This window comes from Salmo trutta, chromosome 22 (assembly GCF_901001165.1).
Source record: "Salmo trutta chromosome 22, fSalTru1.1, whole genome shotgun sequence".
Lineage (NCBI taxonomy): Eukaryota > Metazoa > Chordata > Actinopteri > Salmoniformes > Salmonidae > Salmo > Salmo trutta.
The window spans coordinates 22,221,620-22,235,896 of record NC_042978.1 but is presented as its reverse complement, the minus strand read 5'-3'; the positions used below and the strand labels follow the sequence as shown (position 1 = coordinate 22,235,896).

General features: G+C 41.3%; 1 protein-coding gene across 3 annotated transcripts in view; it reads left to right on the top strand.

Moving 5' to 3' along the window:
- The window catches only part of agbl4 (AGBL carboxypeptidase 4), a 405,619-nt gene that overhangs the window by 304,824 nt on the left and 86,518 nt on the right, over nucleotides 1-14,277 (top strand). The window lies entirely within an intron of this gene.

Genomic DNA, 14,277 nt, shown 5'->3' with positions numbered 1-14,277 from the left:
GGTTCAAAGGTTTATCATTGTTTCAGTGCGGTGCTTGTCCACATCAGACTGGCAATGGTCTTGAGAAGATAGTATGTTATTATTTTCTGGATACTTGGTTTACAGTATTTATCTATCCTATTTAAGAGATCCAACTTCAGATTTGATTTTACATACACCTTAGCCAAATACATTTCAACTCAGATTTTCACAATTCCTGACATTTAATCCTAGTAAAAAATTCCCTGTCTTAGGTCAGTTAGGATCACCACTTTATTTTAAGGATGTGAAATGTCAGAATAATAGTAGAGTGATTTATTTCAGCTTTTATTTCTTTCATCACATTCCCAGTGGGTCAGAAGTTTACATACTCAATTAGTATTTGGCAGCATTGCCTTTAAATTGTTTAACGTGGGTCAAACGTTTTGGGTAGCCTTCCACAAGCTTCCCACAATAAGTTGGGTGAATTTGGGCCCATTCCTCCTGACAGAGCTGGTGTAACTGAGCCTCCTTGCTCACCCACGCTTTTTCAGTTCTGCCCACAAATTTTCTATAGGATTGAGGTCAGGGCTTTGTGATGGCCACTCCAATACCTTGACTTTGTTGTCCTTAAACCGTTTTGCCACAACTTGGGCGGCAGGTAGCCTAGTGGTTAGAGCATTGGACTAGTAACCGAAAGGTTACAAGATCGAATCCCCGAGCTGACAAGGTAAAAATCTGTCATTCTGCCCCTGAACAAGGCACTGTTCCTAGGCCGTCATTGAAAATAAGAATTTGTTCTTAACTGACTTGCCTAGTTTAAATAAAGGTAAAATAAAAACTTTGGAAGTATGCTTGGGTTCATTGTCCATTTGGAAGACCCATTTGCGACCAAGCTTTAACTTCCTGACTGATGTCTTGAGATGTTGCTCCAATATATCCAAATAATTTTCCTGCCTCATGATGCCATCTATTTTGTGAAGTGCACCAGTCCCCTCCTGCAGCAAAGCAACCCCACAACATGATGCTGCCATCCCAATGCTTCACGGTTGGGAGGGTGTTCTTCGGCTTGCAAGCCTCCCCCTTTTTCTTCCAAACATAACGATGGTCACTATGCCAAACAGTTCTATTTTTGTTTCATCAGACCAGAGGACATTTATCCAGAAAGTACGATCTTTGTCCCCATGTGCAGTTGCAAACCGTAGTCTGGCTTTTTTATGGTGGTTTTGGAGCAGTGGCTTCTTCCTTGCTGAGCGGTCTTTCAGGTTATGTCGATTATAGTACTTGTTTGACTGTGGATATAGATACTTTGGTACCTGTTTCCTCCAGCATCTTCACAAGGTCTTTTGCTGTTGTTCTGGGATTGATGTGCACTTTTTGCACTAAAGTACGTTCATCTCTAGGAGACAGAACGCGTCTCCTTCCTGAGCGGTATGACGGCTGCGTGGTCCCATGGTGTTTATACTTGCGTACTATTGTTTGTACAGACGAACGTGGTACCTTCAGGCATTTGGAAATTGCTCCCAAGGATGAATCAGACTTGTGGAGGTCTACAATGTTTTTTCTGAGGTCTTGGCTGATTTCTTTTGATTTTCCCATGATGTCAAGCAAAGAGGCACTGAGTTTGAAGGTAGGCCTTGAAATACATCCACAGGTACACCTCCAATTGACTCAAATGATGTCAATTAGCCTATTAGAAGCTTCTAAAGCCATGACATAATTTTCTGGAATTTTCCAACCTGTTTAAAGGCACAGTCAACGTAGTGTATGTAAACTTCTGACCCACTGGAATTGTGATACAATGAATTATAAGTGAAATGATCTTGTCTGTAAACAATTGTTGGAAAAATTACTTGTGTCATGTGCAAAGTAGATGTCCGAACCGACTTGCCAAAACTATAGTTTGTTAACAAGAAAATTGTGGAGTGGTTGAAAAATGAGTTTTAATGACTCCAACCTAAGTGTATGTAAACTTCAGACTTCAACTGTAAATGTCATTGTTGTAGAAGTTATCTTTATTCAAACTGTCCTGCAGGTCATTAAACTGTTTTGGAGAAAGGCCTTAGGATATGCAATTATTGGGGACTGTGTCCTCAAGTTTTCTAGTAAGCTGTGATTGTAAAGTAAAGCTGATATAGCTTTAATAAACTGCACTTTGGTGTCTGAATGTGAGAAGTTGCCAGATACTGTGTGTGGCTGTAGGTAAAGCTGTCTGCAGCGGTCAGTGTTAGTCTTGATCCCTGTGGGCCTGGATAAAGCACACTTCCTGCTTTCTCACAACCCTCTTCTTTGAGGCACACCACTTGGAATGAAATAAGGTATAGTGACAACTTCCAATGACATGCCATCAGAACTTTTCAAATGTCTTCTTTGTTTTTCCCCAAACGGCTTGTCTGGCTGTCTGCGATCTGGAATGAAATGCTGCAGATTGAATTCTCAACTGTGACCATGTGGCTAACTGTGAATCACCTGCAGGTCTGCCTGTCAAGCCTTTTTGTCTCCTCACTTTCTATTTTTGTTTGTCTGTCTATGCTTTTTCTTTATAGTTCTTACCATTCGGTCAACCTTTTGTTAAGCTACCATATGTGGGGATATTTTAGTGTATATAACTAGCATTTTTTTCACACCGTGAATTTTTAGTCCGACTTACACGTTACCATGTTAAATACCTGTTGGGTCTTTTCTTCATCTGGTTTGTTAATTGACATTGCAATTCCTTTGTTACTTGGTGATTTATTTTTGTTTTTTTATTTTCGTAATCATTGTTGGCTTTAAGCTTGATGTTGTATCCAAAATGTATATCAGGAGCATCTAAACTCAATGAAATGAAGTGTCTCATGTGACCTCAAGACAAACCACAACACCCTGACATATCTTAAGTTCCCCTGTTTTAAGGATTGGTCAGACTAGCAAATCAATCATTGAATGCACTTTAAATCTCTTGTGACAGATTGTCTATTTCCAAAGAAATGGATTTGTTTGCAAAATGGAAAAAAGACAACTAACAATCAATGTATTATATATTTGAGTTCTGGTTTGTTATTTGTATGAACTGAATAAGTGTGAAGAGTGGTCCTTAGTAAGCAATGCATCTGGCACTTACTGCTTTATATTCCCCAGGGTTAGCCTATTCCCTCCCTCCTGCCACTCCACAGACATTGGAATAAGCTTTAGACCTCAAACTTATGTGTAAAACAAAGATATTTTGTTTCTTAAAATCAACTTCCTTTGAGCCAGACAATATAATTCTACAGAGGAACTGCATAATAGTTGTTCAAAATGTTAAGCTAATCTTGTCTGCTGCTCTTGTCACGTTGTTTCTATTTTCCATGTTTGACAGTTATTTTTATGTGCTTTGAGTTGACCCTACCATTTAAATGATGTGATTGTTTAAGACGTAGACTAGGGAGCGGGACGCTGGGAACACTGGAAGTTCTGCTGGAATGATATCCTGGTTGAATGATTGCCAAAAATAATCTACAGCCCTTTTCAGTCCACTGTTATTTTTTTCAAACAAATGTTCAAATCTGAGAAATTGCGCATTCCCTGTATTTTGTGGTGCGGAGGAGTAGTTTTTTTTAAAAAGTCAAGTTTTATAACCGGCCCCTCCCTCTCTGTTTGGACAGCTAATGGTTAAGGTGGGCACGGCCATTTACTATACAATACATGGCCTGGCGTCACTCAGCCCTCACAGCCATTGGTCCCTTTATGGCCCGTCATGTCATGTTGCAGCTTTGCTGTTATTGACAGTAGAATCGCGCTGAACCCCAGGCTGCACTAGATGCCAAGCTCTCGCTAGTGGTTAAACATTGGATCCATCTGTGTTACCAGGCAGGATAATGTGTTGGAATGGCTATAGAGCAGGGAAGGGCAGTTCAGAGCCACAGGGATGGCAGACTCCATCAGCTCAGTACAAACAGATAGCATGGGGACTGACTGGGGAATTGGGTGGGTTGACATATCAAACAAGCAAGTACTGTACTGTGCTATTTCATCTAATGTGATTCACAAATTCAAGGACCTTGGCAATGGAGATGTGCATTACGAATGGATTGTGTGCTCTTAACTGAATGTGTAACGGTGCTGGATATATTGAGTGTTGTGGATGAGTGGTAATAATAAGCCAAAGTATTGAATGCTGACGATGTAGCGGGGATTGCTGGTGAGGAAATCGGCTGGGTTTGAACTTGCACAAAAATGGCCCTTGCCAAGTTTTTAGTCCAGAGTTATCTAAGTTACCACAGAGACTGAATATATTTTGTTTGTTTTTTAAAAATTCTCCCTAATGTAGATGTCCTGCTATCATTTCTGTAGTAATCAACATGGTTCTGTCGGGTCCTTATGCACACTATGTATTACAATGCATACGTTTAAAGCTTTTAGGTTGTGTGTGTGTGTGTGAGAAACTGTTCTGCTGTGTGGACTGCGATGAATTCCTGTGACATGTTATTGTTGTTTTACTCGTTTGTTTTCTGATGCCAAAACAGGGTGTGTGGTTAAACAGTGATGAAGATTGAATATTGGACTATATTGTCACCTGACCCGTTCATGAAAAGATGTTATGTCTCTGATGCTGAGGACCAGTCCAGGTTTAACCCTCCAAACTGCCCAGTGTTCCTACTACAGTACTATCACTGCCACTAGACGTAGTGACAACACTTCCTTAGGTATGCAGTGGATATGAGGTTTTACAAAAAGAAGATTCATTTGTCATATCCTCACTATGGCAGTGAGTCATGGACTGTCAGCATGTCTTACTGCACTCTCGGTCTGGCTGTCTGTCTGATTCATGAGGCCCAATGTACTCACCTCAGATAAAATGTAAAGCTTTTTTTTCTTATTTTTTTCTGTAATTTAAAAAATGTATTCTTGCTCATCTTTACATGTAGCTTTCAGTTCTACAATCCATTAGCCAGGTATACTTCATCTAGCATCATCGCCCTACCTCATTGCTACTCTTGTGTCTGTGTGATGTATATATTTAAAATACTATAGGAAAATACCTTACTGGTAACTCCTTTCCACATGTATATGTAAACTCGTAACCTCAATACTACACAGTTGATATCATTATTGGGAAATCTGTTTTATAACCTGCTTACTAAAGATGCTACTGTCATGGGATGCCCAGTTGTCTCCAAATATATATTTCAAATCATTGCTATGCTGTAACTTTGATGGGTGTTTTATGTCAGTTTCTGAGATTTTCACTGGTTGATGGTGCTACCAGCAAACAGATTAACTGATCTGTCTCTTACCTCAAATGGTGCTAATTTTTTCTATGTTTTTATTCTCATTAAGCTGTTTATTCAGGTTGGTGATCCCAAAATCAACGACAAGTCAAATTTCTTAATGTTTAAATCATACATTCTGGTTGTAGCAAAATCAACTCTGGTGTTTAAGTCAAGTACTTCATAATTCCTAGTTCATCTTAAAATATACTTTCAGCAGTTATCTGCATACTTAGGAATTGGACAATTTGGGCTTGCTTCAGATTTTGGCTTGCTCTCAGATCACCATTTAACCAAATACTGCTATTAGCTTGTTGCATATTGGCTTAATGGGCAGTTGTGCTAAAACCATTTTCTAACTGGACTGGGCAGTTCAATAAGAGAGATTTGGTCCTCAGTAAATGTTTGGTTATCCACAGGTCAATGCTGTGACAACACTTCTACAGACAGGTTGCAATTACAGTACAAGGTTATTTCTAAGCCGTGTCTAATATTTAGCTGGAAATTCAATATTGGATTGGATGGGATTGTGAATTTATCTCTCAGAGAATATTAAATGTACCCCTCATTTTTTTTTATGTTGTAAAAATATTTTATAGATGGGTGTGAACTGTCCTGACAACCTCTTGTTGATATGTGACATAATTTGAAGAATGTCAAAAAATGCATCAAGTTCACCTCTGAAAATTGGAATTGCAATCAATCACAAGTTTTGTTTCACTTCTTGTTGATCTTCATCATTCTTGCTACTCTTCCTGAACCCAGGAAGAGTAACTTCTGCAAAAGCTAATGGGGAGCCAAATAAACCAATTCATAAAAAATATATATAAATAATTGCGAACATGCTCAATTACTGTGAACCAGAACCATAGATCTATGAACAGTATATGTACTCTGTGTATATGTACTCAATCTGTGGCTCTGCTGTAGTCATGTGGTCTTCTTAAATCCCTCTTTTCTTGGAGCCAGAGATACAGATTTCAGGAACAGTCGTCTAGTTTTTGAGATCGTACATATTCTTGTGTAAGGTGATGTGCGGAGCCTAGATCTGTGAATTTGTCCTTGGGGGGGGTTGGCCTCATCAGTGTGTCCTAGGGAGGGAGTGAGACCCTCACACAGTCACCGTCCCCAAAAGGTGTCATACAGAAAGAAAATGTTATAAATATACATGTCCTTGCAAATCGGTCACACCTCTGCCATGCGACCGATTTTGACGCTTAGCATAATTTTTCTGTGTTTGATGCAGTCCAGGTACACCTGTTCAATGTACAGATCAACAAAATAAATCCAGACTTTTATTCTACCAGAACATTTGACTCATGGCTCTTTTACCACTGCACATCGTTGCCCTCAGGCAGCAGAAAACCTTTTTGCTCCTCACAACCCCCCCCCCCATATGATTGTTTTAAAGGTCCAATGCAGGTGTTTTTATCCCAAGATCAAATAATTTCTGGGTAACAATTAAGTACCTTACTGTGATTGTTTTTCAAATAAAATGGTCAAAAAGAAACATTGCTTCTTTCTCAAGCAAGATTTTTGCTAGGACTGTCTGGGAATGGTTTGAGTGGGGAGGGGAAAACTAGCTGTTATTGGAAGAGAGTTCTGTAACTCTAACTAATTTGTCACCTGGTGATGTCACCAGGCAAGCCAAAACTTAATCTCACCAAAACAGGAGAAATTTCAGGTGTTTGCAAACAGCTCCTGAGTGGCTCAGCGGTGTAAGGCACTGCATCTCAGTGCTAGAGGCGTCACTATAGACCCCCTGGTTCAAATCCAGGCTGTATCACAACCATCCATGATTGGGAGTCCCATGCGGCGGACAATTGTCCAAGCGTCGTCTGGGTTTGGCTGGTGTAGCCCGTCATTGTAAATAAGAATTTGTTTTTAACTGACTTGCCTGGTTAAATAAAAGATGAAAAAATACCCCATTCAAAGCAGTGGAGGCTGCTGAGTGGAGGACGGCTCATAATGTCTGGAATGGATCAAATGGATCCATTCCACTAATTCCACTCCAGCCATTACCATGAGTTTGTCCTTCCCAATTAAGGTACCACCAACCTCCTGTGGTTCAAAGGCACACCTGAATGGCACACATACACAATCCATGTCTCATTTAACCTGTCTCCAATTGTCTTATTTAACCTGTCTCCTCCCCTTCATCTACACTGAGTTGAAGTAGATTTAACAAGTGACATCAATAAGTGATCATAGCTGTTGGATTCACCTGGTCAGTCTGTGATGGAAAGAGCAGGTGTTCTTAATGTTTGTATACCTTCTTTCAGGAGGCAGAGCAACCTGAGCGCATGGTGCGAGAGATTATTTAATTAAACATAATTTGACAATAAAAAAGTACTTGTGTAGGAGGAACCTCTAAAGCAGCATATTTGATGGTTTTTTAACATACTTTTTCTATATATTAAAAAAAGTATTCAAAACAAATGTATTTATATAGCCCTTCTTACATCAGCTGATATCTCAAAGTGCTGTACAGAAACCCAGCCTAAAACCCTAAACAGCAAGCAATGCAGGTGTAGAAGCACGGTAGCTAGGAAAAACTCCCTAGAAAGGCCAAAACCTAGGAAGAAACCTAGAGAGGAACCAGGCTATGAGGGGTGGCCAGTCCTCTTCTGGCTGTGCCGGGTGGGGATTATAACAGAACATGGCCAAAATGTTCAAATGTTCATAAATGACCAGCATGGTCAAATAATAATCACAGTAGTTGTCGAGGGTGCAACAGGTCAGCACCTCAGGAGTAAATGTCAGTTGGCTTTTCATAGCCAATCATTGAGAGTATCTCTACCTCTCCTGCTGTCTCTAGAGAGTTGGTCCTAGTTGAAAACAGCAGGTCTGGGACAGGTAGCATGTCCGGTGAACAGGCCAGGGTTCCATAGCTGCGGGCAGAACAGTTGAAACTGGAGCAGCAGCACGGCCAGGTGGACTGGGGACAGCAAGGAGTCATCATGCCAGGTAATCCTGAGACATGGTCCTAGGGCTCAGGTCCTCCGAGAAAGAAAGAAAGAAAGAAAGAGAGAGAATTAGAGAGAGCATACTTAATTTCACACAGGACACCGGATAAGACAGGAGAAATGCTCCAGATGTAACAGACTGACCCTAGCCCCCCGACACAAACTACTGCAGCATAAATACTGGAGGCTAAGACAGGAGGGGTCAGGAGACACTGTGGCCCCATCCGATGATACCCCTGGACAGGGCCAAACAGGCAGGATATAACCCCACCCACTTTGCCAAAGCACAGCCCCCACACCACTAGAGGGATATCTTCATCCACCAACTCACCATCCTGAGACAAGGCCGAGTATAGCTCACAAAGATCTCCACCACGGCACAACCCAAGGGGGGGGCGCCAACCCAGACAGGAAGACCACGTCAGTGACTCAACCCACTTAAGTGACGCACCCCTCCTAGGGACGGCATGGAAGAGCACCAGTAAGCCAGTGACTCAGCCCCTGTAATAGGGTTAGAGGCAGAGAATCCCAGTGGAGAGGGGAACCAGCCAGGCAGAGACAGCAAGGGTGGTTCGTTGCTCCAGTGCCTTTCCGTTCACCTTCACACTCCTGGGCCAGACTACATTCAATCATAGGACCTACTGAAGAGATGAGTCTTCAATAAAGACTTAAAGGTTGAGACCGAGTCTGCGTCTCTCGCATGGGTAGGCAGACCATTCCATAAAAATGGAGCTCTATAGGAGAAAGCCCTGCCTCCAGCTGTTTGCTTAGAAATTCTAGGGACAATTAGGAGGCCTGCGTCTTGTGACCGTAGCATACGTGTAGGTATGTACGGCAGGACCAAATCGGAAAGATAGGTAGGAGCAAGCCCATGTAATGCTTTATAGGTTAGCAGTAAAACCTTGAAATCAGCCCTTGTCTTAACAGGAAGCCAGTGTAGGGAGGGTAGCACTGGAGTAATATGATCCAATTTTTGGGTTCTCGTCAGGATTCTAGCAGCTGTATTTAGCACTAACTGAAGTTTATTTAGTGCTTTATCCGGGTAGCCGGAAAGTAGAGCATTGCAGTAGTCTAACCTAGAAGTGACAAAAGCATGGATACATTTTTCTGCATCATTTTTGGACAGAACATTTCAGATTTTTGCAATGTTACGTAGATGGAAATAAGCTGTCCTTGAAACAGTCTTGATATTTTCGTCAAAAGAGAGATCAGGGTCCAGAGTAACGCTGAGGTCCTTCATGGTTTTATTTGAGATGACTGTACAACCATCCAGATTAATTGTCAGATTCAACAGAAGATCTCTTTGTTTCTTGGGACCGAGAACAAGCATCTCTGTTTTGTCCGAGTTTAAAAGTAGAAAGTTTGCAGCCATCCACTCCCTTGTCTGAAACACAGGCTTCCAGCGAGGGCAATTTTGGGGCTTCACCATGTTTCATCAAAATGTACAGCTGTTCTGAAATATCTGATTTTCCTTGGTGTTTTAGTACCCTCATGGTACAGCATTATCAAAATGCCTAAATCTTGGAAAAACCTAAATGTGTGCAGTAGAGAGTTAAAGATTTCATTTTATTTTGCATTCTGTCTCTAACTTATTGGCCTGGTTAAATAAAGGTTAAATAAATGTAGGCCTACTGTATGTTTATGAAAAAAACAAAAATCTGTTAATCGCTTAAAAACAAACCTACCCGAGTCTCAAGCTCAGAAAATAGTCTAACTTTGTCAGTCTTTTGTTGTGGACAGCAACTTTGACTGGAGTTGTGAAACCACGCAGGCAGACAAATAGAGATGAGCCCAGTGATACATCACAGCTCTGCTGAGCGTAGCATACGCAAATTAGACACCTTGTTTGGTATTTAGATTAGCATTATGGCATTTTACAGTAGATCACACATAAGCTCTGTATGCACTCTGAATTCTTTTCCTATCATCGCTGAGATCAATCCTCGCTCCCCATCTCTTCCTGGAGCTTTGACTTTGGATTTGGGACACAGGCTGGCGGGCTGTGTCTGATGTGCTGGTTTCACACGAGGCGGAGTGGGCTGGGGATTAAAAGGCAGATTGATCTGGGTGTCAGCCAGAGATAAGCGGACAGGGGCTCTCTGATTTATTGGGGAGACGGGAAGTTAATATCAGCCCACATGCTGCAGTGGCACACAAAAACAAGGAACTCTGGCAGTACTAGGGGTTTAGAATGTATGACAATGTCAAAACTCCAGTGTAATATTAAACAAGCAATTATTACAGCGATTGAGAATCTCAATCTTTTACAATGTTGTGGGTGGTGGTGGGGGGACAGATTTTCGGCTGTTTTGCATTGAATTAGTCTTTTGAATATTGTTAAATATGGTTGTGAAATGGCACTCCATGTGAGCAGGCCCTTTCTGTTTGCCTCATAATGCATTCCATGTATTATTGCCTTACTAAGCAATGTGTTGTGCAGCTAGGCTTTTTCTCTGCCCAAGGGGACTGCTCAATGTCATTAACGCTAACAGTTGCCACATGCCTGTAATATATTGTTGCATCCGTTATTGACAATGAGATGATTCAGTGTAGTAATGATGGATTGGCCTAGGAGGAACAGCCAGGGCTGGGCTCTGCCTCCTGCAACCAAGTGTCAGTATACTGTGTCCTTTTAGTCACCGCTGCAGTACTGGAGACACATTCATCTTAAACACTGTATACATTACACATTGTAGGGTACTCATTTAAATTCCTTTATATTGCTGTTGGTTTTTAAAAACGTGTGTTTAAGACACCAGTGACAATAGGTCTACATACTATACTTTGCATTTGAACAAATATGACCACATACTCCATTGCCACAGTCTTGACCAATACATCACATGATATCTGCACTATAATCAACAGGCTCTGAAAACAATTTGTGCTAGGCCTTTGTTCCCTCTCAGAAACCGTTGCCTATTTGGATATCTAAATTAACATTCACAATAGTAGGAAGAGGCTGATGTGACATTTGCTATGAAAGCCTGAGTCTCATTCTACCATCAGCAGTTCTCAAGATAATGAGAGTATGAATAGAAACCTGGCAGCGGTGATCAGCTCCACTGTTCTATTTAGACCAGGCCTCATAGAGGGAAGTTCAGTTGTATAGTTTAATTCTGTTTGGCCAGTTTGGTGTGACCTGTCTGCTGCCTTGCAGTTAGACCACCCAGTTGAAGGATCCCTTATTCATTATTAGTGAAAATAGTGACAGAAGGAGTCAACGATTTTTTCTAAGCACACTGTGTGTGACCACTGGAATCCTTAGCGTTGGCTGGTAAATCATGCTATTTTGAGACAATTGGAGAAGGAGAGAGGGGGTGTTATAGAGCAGAGGGGTGAGTGGCACCTCAAAATGTATGCCTGCTTTCACATCATTAAAAACCTTGGTGACCCTGAACACTATTTCACTCTTAGCGCTTGAGCTGCCATTGGTGACGGGTGGGAGTCTGGAGAGGTGTCAGCTCCGACACGGACTGGTTTAATCAGCGCTGCTGCTCCCAGGCTAACGTCCATCAGACTCCCTTTGATGTGCTGTCAGATAGCTAGGCCCCGGCTGCCTACTTCAGTCAGCACCTACCAACGCTTCACATTTCATCCCTTACCTGGGAGTGGGCTTAATTGGGCCGATTCTGGGACAAATGCTCTAGCCGGAGGGGGACACGAGTTATGGAGACACGAGTTATGGAGACAGAAGGTAATGGAGAGTGTGTAGAGATAAATAGTCCTGCAGGCATCTATTTAGAATTCCTCATGTGAAGAACCCACTCCATAATAAACTGGTGGTCTTTTGACAGTCTTGAAGCACAGCCGTGTCTCTGCGTGTGGAGTCAGTAGAGCGGTTAATACTATGTATCATATGGGAGACTATTACTGGCTACACAGACGTAAGTAGTCATGCATCTGCCATACTGTTGAAAAAGCCTCTAGGAGAGGAATCTGTTTTTGTCCAATTTGCAGCCCTGGTGAGGTACATAACCCATGTGTCCATATTGTTACTGAACCTACAGACAGCTGCCGCATTCTCCTATGGTTCTGATCTCAACTATCCAGTTGTTTCAAACTCAATGCTCAAGATTCCATGTGAAAGACTTCCCCATATGTTGTCTTTGTTTTGTTTTTTCCCCAATATAATCAAAATCCCTCAAAATCATCTGTATGAGTGCACAGTAGAGGAGTTTTAGCTCTAAGTACTATTGTGGATGATTGGTATTCACTTATAGTATTTACTAACAGGTATACATTACTTTTCCAGATCACAGTGACTAATCATTGACTGAAATCTTGCAACAGTAAATGTTATTTTATGGTTATGGTATATTGATGCATGCACATTGATTTGGTTCAGCTAATGTTGTCGAAGGGTTTGCTTTTTGTTCTTAGTCATTTCTTTTTGTGCTGCTTTATTTTTCATGTTAGAAAATAAACTCCAGGGTAAACAGACAATGAGATTCTTATAATGAATTCTGCCATTGGTCTTCAAAGTCATCAAACATTTGCATGGTTAAGCATGCCAATCAAGCAATCAAGTTAAAATCTCTCACTCTCTCCCCCCAATCCATCCATGGTGGTCCTGGTGTCCATGGAAGAGGTGTCTGGAGACGTTCTGCTATGGGGGCCAGTGTGACTGAGATGCCCTGGGGGGTAACAGAGAGGACGTCAGTCTTAACACTATGACCTCCCACAGCACCATGGACACAGTCTCTTGTGTCTCATATAATATTGAATACAGAGATGATGTAAAAATGAGATGTTCTAAAAAGATGAGTCTCTTATGCTTCTCTCTCTCTCCCATGAGCGCGCGCGCACACACACACACACACACTAGAATGAAATGTTGAGGTTTGGCGTCTGTGCGTGACCATATGTCCATGGAGTCTCACATTCTCACATTGGCCTTATTTAAAAGGAAATGGGTTAGGTGGCTCAGACACCTTACCTTCCTTTGGATTACTCTCTCTTTTTCTTGAGCAGAAGGCTTCAAAATGGCTTTGATTAATGCATAATGCTCCCTCAATTAAAAAATCCAAAGTGATCATGAATTTTTTCATTCTTGGAGCGTTTAAGCTAATTATGGCACAAATGAAGAACATTGTGGTGAAACTCCACAAAAGGGTCTGACATTGACGGCCAATGTCACTGTCACGGGGCCACTCTCTGCCGCGATGCTAATCACCACAGCTGTTTAATATTCCTGCCTGTGTATTCTCCCCTCTACTGTCCTCTATCAATGCTCTCTCACCCTCCATCAGTCTCTCTCTCTCACCTACCCTATTTCTCACTCTCTCTCTCTCTCTCTCTCTCTCTGTGGATGGTGTTTATAATGGAAATTAACTAATTGTTGTAATATAATTTTAATGATTACATTATATAATGCAGTAAATATAGCTTGTTACTTGCTAAGCAATTTTGTCACATTTCAAGGGCAATCAATTTGTATAAGATAAAATCTGCCCGCCTCTGTCATGAGAGACAAAGGGAATATTGGGCTGCTCCCCCGACTAGATATTCATGACAACCCACTGACAGCCTCAACAATGACTCTAATGATAGACAACGTGTCAGCCATATGGAGGTCACTTACTGCCTGCCTGAATATCTGCTGAATTGATGATACATTGATGGGAAGTTGATATACACTACTGTTCAAAAGTTTGGGGTCACTTAAAATGTCCTTGTTTTTGAAAGAAAATCACATTTTTTGTCCTTTAAAATAACATCAAATTGATCAGAAATACAATGTAGACATTGTTAATGTTGTAAATGACTATTGTAGCTGGAAACGGCAGATTTTTTTTATGGAATATCTACATAGGTGTACAGAGGCCCATTATCAGTAACCATCCCTCCTGTGTTCCAATGGCACGTTGTGTTAGCTAATCCAAGTTTATCATTTTAAAAGGCTAATTGATCATTAAAAAACCCTTTTGCAATTATGTTAGCACAGCTGAAAACTGCTGTGCTGATTAAGAAGCAATAAAACTGGCCTTCTTTAGTCTAGTTGAGTATATGGAGCATCAGTATTTGTGGGTTCGGTTACAGGCTCAAAATGGCCAGAAGCAAAGAACTTTCTTCTGAAACTCGTCAGTCTATTCTTGTTCTGAGAAATGAAGGCTATTCTA